The 12978-nt window shown below is 35.7% G+C and overlaps 1 long non-coding RNA gene across 2 annotated transcripts; it reads left to right on the top strand.

Annotated features, from left to right (window-relative positions):
- Positions 1 to 1362: 1362 nt before the first annotated feature.
- LOC109451385 (uncharacterized) lies at positions 1363 to 11885 on the top strand. Of its 2 annotated transcripts, XR_012497446.1 has the most exons (4): positions 1363 to 2737; positions 4853 to 5011; positions 10052 to 11044; positions 11294 to 11885. It is a non-coding gene; the product is annotated as an uncharacterized LOC109451385 (long non-coding RNA). The 2 variants fall into 2 exon arrangements; XR_012497445.1 differs by lacking the exon at positions 1363 to 2737 and having other exon boundaries at positions 3778 to 5011.
- Positions 11886 to 12978: the final 1093 nt, after the last annotated feature.

Below are 12978 nucleotides of genomic sequence, written 5' to 3'. Positions count from 1 at the left end.
GCACTTTCCTGTTCTCTCTGTCTCCTGAGTAGATTTTGATTTTCTAGGAGGACCCATCTAGGCCTCATCTCATAGGCAGAGTACTGGTAAAATCCTGGCAGCAGTTTATTTAATCCAATCCCAATTAGTCCACCCAAACCAACTTCTGTGTAGCATCTATTATAATAACATACTTTGGTAATTGGAAAGATGAAAAAAAAAAAAAAAACTTCTAAAAACTTATAAATGCGCTTTTCTTAGTCCAGTAACTGGCAGAACGTTCAATAAACATTTAATTAATTTAGAAAACACAAACACCTCTAACTACAGCATGAGGCAGAGTTCTTTTAGAAATTTGCTCCTCAAGATATGAGGCTAAGTTGTTTAGATTCTTTTAAATAAAACAGAATAGAAAGTTCAGAAGACAAAAGAAAAAGAACTCAATGAATTTTTCTTTTGTTAATCAACAAAATGCTTATCAGTGTTAAAATATCATGTACATTGCTTTCTGTTCTCTGCAGAAGGTAGGTTTATTTTGCATGCTTGAGCCATCTAGATATTTGAACTGACATTCTCCTTTGGAAAAGAAAGCAGAAATTAAAAGTTTGTCCACAGGTCAAAGTCCATAGGTAAGACTGTGGGATGCTTCAAAGTGACCCCTTCAGTTCCTTTTAATCACCATCCCTAGGCAGAATGTTGATGCCCACTCCAAACTCTCTTAGATCATTTGGACGGAAAGCAGCACGTCCCTCCATATGCCCTAAAGGATCATTCAACAGCAACTTAAGACAATTTTTGAATAAGAATATTTCTTCTTTGAATTTTGGCAACATATCAAGATTACACATATGTATTACATATTATAATTACATATATTATAATTACATACGAGGTCTGACAATTAAGTTTGTAAACTGTTGCAGTGATGTTGCTAACCTTTTTTGATATCAGAGGGATTATTATAAATTTGCACCAATTGGACAAACAGTTAATCAAGTTTACTATTTAGAAGCATTGAAAAGGCTGCATGAAAAAGTTAGATGACCTGAACTTTTCGCCAACAATTCATGACTCTTGCATCATGACAATACACCAGAGCACACAGCACTGTCTGTGAAGGAGTTTTTAGCCAGTAAACAAATAACTATATTGGAACACCCTCACTATTCACCTGATCTGGCCCCCAATGATTTCTTTCTTTACCTGAAGATAAAGGAAATATTGAAAAGAAGACATTTTGATGACATTCAGGATAGCAAGGGTAATACAATGACAGCTCTGATGGCCATTCTAAAAAAGAGTTCCAAAATTGCTTTAAAGGGTGGACTAGGTGCTGGCATCATGCATAGCTTCCCAAGGGGAATACTTGGGAGGTGACCGTAGTGATATTCAGCAATGAGGTATGTAGCACTTTTTCTAGGATGAGTTCATGAACTTAATTGTGTGACCTCGTCTACATTATATATTTATAATTTTATATGGGGTGTTGAGGGTGGGGATGGTCTTCAGGCCCATAAATTGAAATATTGATAAAAGGTGTTCATTGTGTTCATCCCATTTTAGATTTCCAGCTGCTTCCTTTTGCTGTTTCCTGAGAGAGACACACGTCTCTCAATTATTTTTCAGGAAAATGTGTAATTTCCTAAATTTCCCTAAATTCCTGTATAGGGGTGTTCAAACTCATTATTTTAGAGTAATAACTTTACAACAACCTTAGATATCTTCACAAGACTCCCATTAGGTATGAGTCAATTTTTACAATGGCAGGTATGATTTTTATGGTTTCTCAAGGATGTTCAGTTACCTTATAACACAGGGAAGAGAGCTACCGAGAGACAGAGAGACAGATATACACACAAACACACATGTACAGAAATGGAGTGAGATCAAGAGTGAGAAAAAGAGAAATTTTAAAAGCCATCTGTTCTACTTATAGAGTGAGAAAGAGAATTTGGCTTCCTCATATAGTCTCTTTCCACATGCCTAGCATTGGGGGATCGTCTCGTTGGACTGGAGTGATTTCAAGATTTAAGAATTTATATGTTTTTGATACAGCATAGTCCCTAATATAAATGAATTATTAGGCTGGATCATATAAAATTGTCATTTTATAGGTCAAAAACTGTCAAATTTTAGCAATTTCATACTGCTCAACAGTTTAGACTACCTCTCTTCACTTTGTCATTAAGGGAGAGATCCCCCACCTTAAATACTACAAGATAATCAAACATAGGACACCCAACACTAGACAGAGGAGATTGATAGCAGTTTAGTAGTCACATACGAAGGTCTGACAAGTTCGCAAATTTGTTGCAATGATGTTGCTAACCTTTTTTTGATATCAGAAGGATTATTTATTATGAATTTGTACCAACTGGACAAACAGTTAACCAAATTTACTATTTGGAAATGCTGAAAAGGCTACATGAAAAAGTTAGATGATCTGAACTTTCCGCCAACAATTCACGGCTCTTGCATCAAGACAATGCACCAGCTCACAGGGCACTGTCTGTGAGGGAGTTTTTAGCCAGTAAATAAATAACGGTATGAGAACACACTCCCTACTCACCTATTCTGGCCCTCAATGATTTCTTTCTTTAACTGAAGATAAAGAAAATATTGAAAAGAAGACATTTTGATGACATTCAGGACATCAAGTGTAATACGATGACACCTTTGATGGCCATTCCAGAAAAAGAGTTCCAAAATTGCTTTGGAGGGTGGACTAGGCACTGACATTGGTGTGTAGCTTCCCAAGGTGAGTACTTCCAAGGTGACCGTAGTGATATTCAGCAATGAGTCATGTAGCACTTTTTCTAGGATGAGTTCACAAACTTAATTGTCTTACCTGGTATACTGACAGCTGAGGGGAGGAAGACATTACTTGCTATGTAGGGCCACAAAGGGTGGTACTTGGGAAGAAAGTGAACAAACAGGGTCTGTGGGAGTCAGGCTTTATAGTAATAAGAGGATCAGGCAACCCTTTGTTACTACAGGAGAATGTAAATGATTTGTTTAAATAATTCCAAAGGGTGGCAGGGAACTGAAGCAGTATGATTGAGGTACAATGCAGCAGGGCAGCTGATAGGAAAACCAGCTGGGTGGGGAGACTTTCCTGCAGGGCAGGAGGCATATCAGGAGAGAAAGTCATGGTTAGAACTTTGAGACATTTTGTGCCCTATGTATGACTAATGCCAAGGCAGCAAATAAAATTGTAGGTATTATAATATGTCAACCTAATTTCAACTGGCATTTAACTAAAACCAAAAAAAAGTGGTATGTTCCATTGGTAGAGAAAATTTTGTTGTGCTGTATTTATATCTTTAATATGGACCCTTCCTGATGGTAATTTTCAGTATATATATATAACTTTTATTTTTTTGATTATGTGTTGAGGTAGCTGTTGCTAGTTGTCTAACCAATATTGGTTTGTTCCTAATTCTTTACTAACATAATCTCAATTTTATTCAGGACAACAATGTACTCAGTTAAAAATGATGTCATAGGCTCCATTGTATTTTTGATGGTCATGTGACATAACTTTGGCTCAAAAGATATTATCAGGCTGCTACTGGGTCTTCACGAAAAATCAGTTTCCTTCCTAAAATGTAACAGACTCATCTGGCATACATCTTTTCTTCTTAACATCTTTGTCTGTTTTCTTTCTTGCTCCCTGGTAAGAAAGAAGCAATGCCTAGAAATGGACAATTATGACCATGAGAATGATGTAACTTATACATACATGCGAAACATTTGAGGAGTTAGTAATGGTATGCCTGAACTTAAATCTTGACTTAAATCTTGACTTTTAGTCACAGACTTAGCTGGATAAACATGAAAACATTCTATAAACTTTATGAGTCTCAATTTTCTTACTACTTTTTAAGGTCCCTGTGGAGATTATAACTGAAAGCAAGATTTATTTATTTAAAAAATATTTACTGTTTTCAAGCCCTCAGAACATAAAAATATGGGGGGAGGAAAGAACATAGGACATGCTTCTGAAAAATTTCTAGTGAGGGATGCCACTACCTTCAAAAACAAAAACAAACAAACAAACAAACCAAATAAAACCAATGTCCTGGGTTACAAATTATGATGAAGTAAAAGGTGTGAGTAACAATATAGGACACGTGTTATCAATGAAGAAAAAATGAGACACTCAAGAAAATTTTGCTTCTTTCATTCATCATTAAACTTTTCAAAATACTTGTCCCTGTTCTTTGTCCTCCCACTCACTTCCAAATCCATTCTCATCCGTCTTCCTCCATCTCTGCTTCATCACTGCGTAGAAACGACTCTTATTAAAGTCACCAAAGACCTCCATGTCTATATAAACAATGTCTGTACAATTTTTTGGCATGTTATCTTAATCATCTTTTCAACATCATTTGACCCAATTAAATTCTCCCTCTTTCTTGAAAGACTTCCTTCCCTTCTGTGACTCCACACTCTTACAGTTTTCCTCCTTACCTCTTCGTCTACCTTGCCAGCCCATCCTTCTATCACTTTCTATTATATGTTGAAATGCCTCAGAGCTGGACCTGAGATCTCTTTCTCTTTCTATATTATCCATACCCATAGCGTCAATTAATATTTATATATTAGTAATTCCAAATTTAGATCTGCAGCCCATATTTCTCCTCTGCATTACAGACTCAAATCCCGGTACATCCATGCCACTGCATGACAAAATGCAGTCAAAATCTGACATTGTTTTTCACTTCCCAGCATATGAACCCTCCTTTCGTGTCTGAGGAAATTAAAAGGCACAATCTCTGTTCCACAATAGAAGTACAAAATTCCAAACCTGCTTTCCCACATTTCCTTGTGGTTAAGAGCATGTGAACATGACATAGGATCTATCATTCAGATGCACCTGCCAAGGACTCTGAGTGGAGAAGTGGTGACATAATGAATTGAAATTGTGAGACATTTCCTTCGGTGATGATGGCAGCAGAAAAATGATCAAAACCCTGGACTAGCAGCTGTGGTGGATCAGTTCCAGGAGTCAGTGTTCAGTGCTTACAAGGTAAGAGTGCAAGCTACCCTGTCGACAGCGGGGTTCACACTGGAATAGTTCAATGGTATTATTTTGGCCATTGTTCTTGAATCTATATTCATGGGTGTGGCTCTGGACCAGAGTGGTAATTCTGTGAGCTACTAGATAACATTTTTTTTTTCTTTTAAACTCTTTACTGAAATATAAAATTGATACAGAAAAGTGAACAAATTCTAAGTATATAGGCTTAGTAAATGATTGCAAGCTAAAAAATAACAAATATGTAATCAGTACCCCCTGAAGCTTCCTTTATGCTCGCTTTCTTTCACAGCCTTTCTTACTAAGGTGACCATAACCTTGATATCTAAAACCATAAGTTTTGAACTCGATAAAGTGTCATACCGTATATACTCTTTTGTGTCCGAATTCTTTTACTTAACATTATGTTCTTAAGTTTCATCGACATTTTTCATGTAGTTGTAAATTTATTTGTTCTTATTGGTATATTTACTATCAGGTGACTATATCACAATTTATTAATCCATTCTTGTATATACAAGCATTTGAATAGTTGCCAGATGGGGTCTATCTCCATTATTATTGAAGCACTACCGTTACAAACATTCTTATATTTGTCTTCTGGTGGGTAAATGTATGCAATTCAATTGGATACATACTTAAGAGTGAAATTGCTTGGTCATAGGATTTGTGAATGTTCAGTTTTGTTAGGTACTGCCAAACAGTTCTCTAAAGTGATTGTAACAATTTACTCTTCTCTTAGAGTGTATACAAATCCCAGTTAGCATTTTCTGGCATTTTCACTTTAACCACCTTGGTGACTATGTAGTTGAACTAGTTGTAATTTGTATTTTCTTGGCACACAATTGTCTTAGTCATTTTGGAGTGCTACTAACAAAAATATTATAGACTGGGTGGCTTAAGTGATAAACTATTCTCAGAGTTCTAGAGGCTGATAAGTCCAAGATCAAGGCTCTTGCAGATCCAGTATTTCAGGAGGGCCCACTTCCTGACTTATAAACAGCCACCTTTTCCCTGTCTCCTCCCACGGCTGAGAGAAAGGAAGCAAGTTCTCTCTTGTCTCTTCTTATAAGGAGACTAATCCCATCATAATGGCTCCACCCTAATGACCTAATCACCCCCAAAGGACCTATCTCCAAATATCACATTGAAGATTAGAGTTTCAACATAAACATTTAGGGGGACATGAACATTTAGTCAATGGCAACAATGAAATTGAGTACCTTTTCATGTGTGTATTTTTTATTTGGATCGCTTCTTCTCTGAACTACCTATTCACACATGGAATCATTTCTTTCTTGAGATCTCTGCTTTTTTCCACTAATTTGTAGGTGTTCTTTGTATATTCTGGATATAATGCTTTGTTAATATTTGTATTGCAAATATTTGTAGGTGATTTTTTATGTATTCTGGATATGATTCCTTTGAAAGATATATCTATATCTATATCTATCTATCTATGTATCTATCTGTCTATCTATCTATATCTTATCATGTCTCTGTCTGTGGGTAGCTTTTGTCTTTTAACTCTTTTAATGGTGTCTTGATAAAGAGAAGTTGTAAAGAAGAGAATTTCCAAACTTTCAGGTTATTCTGTATGTTCAGTGCTTTTTTTGTTCTGTTTAAGAAATAATCACCTACTTAAAGTTCATGTTGATATTTTCCTGTTTTCTTCTAAAGATTTTCCCCAAATAACTTTTAGTTAATTTTTTTTTTTTGGTTGAATCAGACAAAGCTTGTTTACTTTGCTTGCAACTAAGTATCCTGATATTTATAATCACTGTGTGTCCCAAAGTCTCCCAAAATGCATCTAAAATAAAACAGAATTTGTTCTATCATCAAAAAACTAGGTCACTGCCTGTATTCTCTATAAAAGAATATCAAACCAGTTGTGCAAGCTAAAAGTTTAGAAATTATCCTTGCTATCACCCTCTTTCTCACTTACCATATGTAATTTGTCACCATGTTAACTATCTGTTGCTGTGTAACAAATTAGTGGCTTAAAATAACAATAACTATTGTTATGTCTCACAATTTCTGTGGTTCAAGAACTAAGATGTGACTTTGCTGGGCAATTCTGGCTGAAGGTCTCCTTAATGATGTAGTCAGGGACCAGGGAAGGCTGCTCTGCTCTGAAGGCTTGCCTAGGGCAGAAAGATCTACTTTGAACTTTGCTCATTGACATGGCTGTCAAGTTGGTCTTGATTGTTGACGTGAAGCCCCAATTTTCCTCCGCAGGGACCTCTCTAAAGGGCTGCCTGAGTGTACTTATGGCATAGTTGCTGGTTTTCCCCAAAATAAGCAATCTAAGACATCAGCACAAGTTGCAATGCCTTTTATGTTCTAACCTCAGTAGTCATACAGTATGTGATCAAAAACTATGGTGAATATTTAAATTTAAAAATATATATTACAGTAAAAGACACATTGCCATTAATCCCCCTCAAAATATCCCTCGTTGCTTCAAACACACTTCTCTCATCTTTCTTTCATCTTTCTGAAGCAGTTCTGGAAGTCCTCTTTCATGAGTGTCTTTAGTTGTACTATTGTGGCTGCCTTGATGTCCTGAATCATTTTGACTTTGGGGAAGAGTCAGAAGTTGCATGGTGCCAGATCTGGTGAATGAGGTGGATGAGGACACACTGTAATGTTTTTATTTGACAGAAATTGCTGTATAACAGAAGTGATGTGTGACATGGAGCATTGTCATAATGGAGGATGGAACCATTTGCCCATTTCATATTAATGCATTGTTCGTTATCCATGATTTACAGCATACTTTAAAACACACCTTCTCTCAACCGTAGCTCAGACCTGACTGCACCGAACAAGTTGAAACTTGTCACACACTGTTACTGAGCTTTGACACACCACTTCCCACATTGAAGATCCCTGCCTTTCTGTTGGATGGCACTTGGCAGCAGCAGTCATCATATTTGCTGCTCACACCTTGTACATTGCCACTTCTATAACATTCTGTTGGTCACACAGATCAATCTGGTTCAATATGGAAGTAGCTTATACAAGAGCATAAATATAAAGAGGTGAAGATCATTGGGAACCGTCTTGTAGGCTATAATAATTATCAAGTCTTTTCTATAGAAATACTTCTCAACTCTGCGACTACTGTGGTCCAAGGAAACATAATTTATCTCATCTTATATCCCCTGTCCTCTCTGGACCTCCTCATATATCTTCTCCTTACCAGCAGCTAGCGTAATTTTGTTCAAAAGGTAAATCTGATCATGTTAGTCCTCTGCTTTAAATCATCAGTATTATAAGTACTTAACATGTATAAGTATTACAAATAGTATGTAGTATAAAGATTATAAATATAACCAATATTATAAATATTTCCCAATAGTTTTTTTAAAAAGATCTAAAACCACTGAAATCCATATTGAGTCCTCCATGATCTGGTTCTGCTTCCTTCTCCCTCTCCCTCTACTCACTGCACTATTGCCTCACTAGTACTCTTTCAGTTCTCCAATGCTTAGACACTTATTCAATTGTAGTGTTTCTTCCTAGAATGCTCTTCCTTCTTCCCCATCTTTCTCATTTCACTAACTCCTAATCATTCCTTGATGCCCATTTAAATACTATTTTCTTATTTTTTTTTCCAAGCCCCCAAACTAAATTAGATTTTACTGTTCTCTCTATCATTTCATATAACTTATGTCTACCATGGCTCTTATTTTATCTTAATTATTAGGTAAGTATCAAGTAATTACCTAAATATACTTGATTACTGTCCATCTCTTCGACTACAGTTATGTAGCAATAAAAACCATATCTATTTTGCGTCCCATAAGGAAGGGCCTAACTCACAGTAAGTCACTGCATACTCTTAATTAGCTTTGAATAAATGGATGGATGGATGGATGGATGGATGGATGGATGGATGGATGGATGGATGTGACTGAAGTACATAACAGGGCAGCTGAACAGGAGAGCCTTTAGTCATGGGACATGACAAAGAAAAACAGGGTAGTAGGTTTATCTGGTTATATCTTTCCCCAAGATAATTAGTTCCAGAATTTCTTTTATGAATGTGTGTGTTTAGTGAATGGTGAAGGGGATGGGGGGCGGGCAGGGTGCACTCCAGCCAATAGGTATAATCTATAAAGCAACTTGTACTGTACTGTGCCTCACATATGGTAGCACTTAATATATCATGGTTGTTATTGAAGTAATGTAGACTCATACATGTAAAAGCACACTTTGCAGACACATTTTGCCCTATATGTCTTATTGCTCATTATCAGAATCTATTTTACTTTAATTAAAGAAATAAACATTTTTTATACTTTCACATTTTCTTTAACTACAGAGTTCCCTGGAGTAGGCAGGAAACCTTCATACTTGAAAAGGCTCTTTCTCTCCCAATCTTTATATAATCAGAAGCAACCTAGATTTCATGTCAGTTTAATGCTCTACATAATAAAATGGCAATGATAGAAGTATTTTCAACTAGGGCCATAACATGAACTCTTTTTTTAAAAATCACTTTAGGGCTTCAAAGAAATGAGGGCATGAAATATTTTTAGTTGTATTTATTTTTTATTTTAGCCCCAGTTCTTACTTCCACATACTAACTTGGTAACTTTTCATTTCTTAGAAACACATAAGAAACAACAACTTTAATGCTATAAATCAACTTCCTGAACAGTGTTTTTTGGAATCAAGATCTTAATACTAATACAAAGATAAAAATTACATACCATGAAAGAGTTTGGTATATTTATTTTTGTCAGTTGCATGTATAATGGAAATCTGTGTATATGAAATCACAAAATGTGCTTAATACCACTTTGTGGTAGACCGTCAAATTCTGAATCTTTTAAATTTCTTTTCAGTATACGTACGTAATTGGTTACATACTGAAATTTCTCTCTATATATTTGTTTAAACCAGATGCCCATGGGGCTTTCCTGAAGTATTTAATAAAGAGGAGCAGTTACTGAATTGTATATGGCTCTACCAAGTTATTTCTTATGGCAAATGACCAACGAGTTTAATTTCTCTCAACAGGGAATCATTCTGTCTCACCTCCTGGGGGAGTAAAGCAATCAAAGGAATTATGAACTGGACTCTTAATGGTAACTGGAGAACACATACAATTTTAACTTTGATATTTTTCTACTTTGTAATAATAATCTTTTGCATTTGTGTAATATGGTACAGTTCATATAGTACTTTATTGTTTACTGAGATATAGTTTGTGCTTGCTTATGCAGGATTGCTTCTTACTAAAAGTCTGTGTTTTCTGTACTTACCACATTAGCTTAAATCTTTTCATCATCTACTATTTTGATGAGAACTTCTGCAAACATTTATTGGATCTATGCCATGAGTGAATGTGCTCTGTACTATTAAAAATTCACACACACATGCACACATTTAAGAAAGAACATCTGTTCATAATCCCAAATCCAATGACAAGGAGAAGATGAGTGCACAGATGCCAATAACATATGGAAAAATGTGGCAATGTGTGAAAGAACTGATAAAATAAAAACACCAAAGAAGTTCTGAGCAGAATAGAAATTATCATTAGGATTCCTGAGTATCTATTATACACTAGATACTTTGTATTTTATATACTAGGTTGAACATTTACCATTATTCTATAAAACAACTATTATTTCCATACTGCAGATGAAAAAAATAAATTCCCAAAGTTCTTGAGTTTCCAATCCAATATTAAAGTAATTAAATAGAAGATGAATTATCTAAAAGTACGTCAAGAGCCTAGGTATTTGGTTATTATGGAAAAACTTCACAGAGGAGTGTTAATTGAATTACGTTGAGCTTTGAAGAATAAATAGAATTTTAAATAGGCAAAGAAAAGTGCAGAGGAAACCAACTACGTGAGCACAAGTATCACTCAGACCACAGGCAACTAGAATGGCTATCTGGAGAGGGCGCAAACTCAAGCCCAATGATGACTTCTCAGCACAGAGCTGAGAGGTGATGGAGGAACATGAACTGTAATGTCCAGCTGAGGATGATGCCAGGAATGAGGTAAAAAAAGGAGCCTGGGCACTAATTGCTAAGGATATTGAGGAGGTGGGTGGGGAGGTAAGGCAGCTTTCAGAAGAAGAAATGAAAACGAGTGTATAATACATCATGTTACTCTAGAAACTGAACTTGAAAAATTCCCATGTCTCTGTTTTTGATCCTATTCTGAAAAATACTGTGGTATCTGATGTTTGCCTTGTGTATCAGAGACTGAAAGTAGTCACCAGTATCTTTATTATCCTCATTTTCCAGGTCAAAGGATTTCTCTATCAATTTCTCTAACAATTAGATGAAACCAATAACTAAGGTCTGGCCAGGGAAGTGTGAGTAGAAGTGACGAGCAGCATTTCTGGGCCAGGTCCACAAAAGCCCACCACGTCTAATTCTAGCACTGTTTCCCTGCAAGCAGTGGATGCATGGAGAGAATTCAGGAGATCTACATGACTACAGAGAGACAAGATAAAATGAACTTTCACACCCGAGTGACTATGTGGAGAACAGACCATTCACTGCCTACATTTTAATGTCAAATGGGAAACAAACCCTTCTTTTGCAACAAGTCATTGGAATTTGGAGATCATTTGTTTCAGTAGTTATTCCATTCTGAATAAAGTGGTATAATCTCTGAGATGGACCCTGATTTTCTGCTATTCCCAAGAGAGTGAACAGTATTAGAGAAATTACGGAAACATGCTGGAAAATGTCTCAGCTACGCTCCCAGTGTTATTATGAAATCTTTCTGTGTGCTCTGGTCATGAACTGTTGTTATTTCTTTCATCACTTACTTTAAAGATTCATCTTTCTCCTTAAGATCTTCTTGCTTCTACTCTCGGCAAGTGAATTAGCCTCCTCTTCTTTAGTTAAGTGCTTATTCAAGAATCGTGTTAATTTTTATGTTCCCTTTCTTATTAATTTGAGTAGTTCTTTATGTACATGGATACAAGACCATTATAAATATAAGATATAAAATAGCTAAAATTAAAAAGACTGACTAAACCAAAGATTGGCAAAAATTCTCATACACACTTGATGGGAATGTAAAATGGTAAAACTTTTGGTAGATTTTTTTTTTAATTAAGTATCCATTTATTATATAATCTAGCCATTCTACTCGTAGGTAGTTACCCAAGGGTCAAAAAGGAGATCCCCAATAGTATTCTGGCTGAGAAGAGGTTATATTGGGGATTTCTGTGATTTGTGGTAGAGTGAGATGTAAATAGTTTTCTCTGCTTTTCCTACAAAATTTTCAGTAAGATCTATGTAAGCTGCTAGTTATTGTGTGTGAGTTGTTTTTTTATGAAAGGATTATTGATAAATTGGGTTAGAATAGCAAATCTATTGATTACGTACCTTGGTCCAAGTACTACACTACGCATGTTCACAGGTTATCTTTTACAAATCTTACAATCACCTTGAATAGTAATTATTATTCCTCTTTTAGTGATAAAAATAAAACACAAAAAAACACAACAAACAAAAAACCCCAAACCATGTGCCCTGTACTAAAACTAAAATAAAACAAATAACAACACGAAACTTCCTAAGAATAACATACTAGATCTCAACACCTACCCTCTACATACCAATTAAAGATAAAGCTGCTCATTTTTATTTTTACTTGGAACTTGACCTTTTTTCTATCTCAATTTTTGACTTGTTAGTCTCATGTGAAGTATTAGTGAGAACCTACTATGGACTAGGCTTGAGGTTAAAAAAAAAAAGTAAAAGGTTGGTAGAGGGGATAAAACATAGTACGTACATTTGATGCTTTAGGGGAGATGGAGATTCAAAAGATATTGCCTGGAATGTCTATGGTGAAGGTCCAAACAAAACAGAACAAAACAAATAGAAACAACAACAAAACTCACAGAGACAGGGTACTGATGGTGTGAGAGAAGGGTCTTTCCCAAGGAAATAACACTTGAGCTGAGTCTTAA

The sequence above is a fragment of the Rhinolophus sinicus genome, linkage group LG06 (assembly GCF_036562045.2).
Source record: "Rhinolophus sinicus isolate RSC01 linkage group LG06, ASM3656204v1, whole genome shotgun sequence".
Lineage (NCBI taxonomy): Eukaryota > Metazoa > Chordata > Mammalia > Chiroptera > Rhinolophidae > Rhinolophus > Rhinolophus sinicus.
The sequence above is the reverse complement of the archived record's forward strand: the minus strand, read 5'-3'. Positions and strand labels throughout refer to the sequence as shown.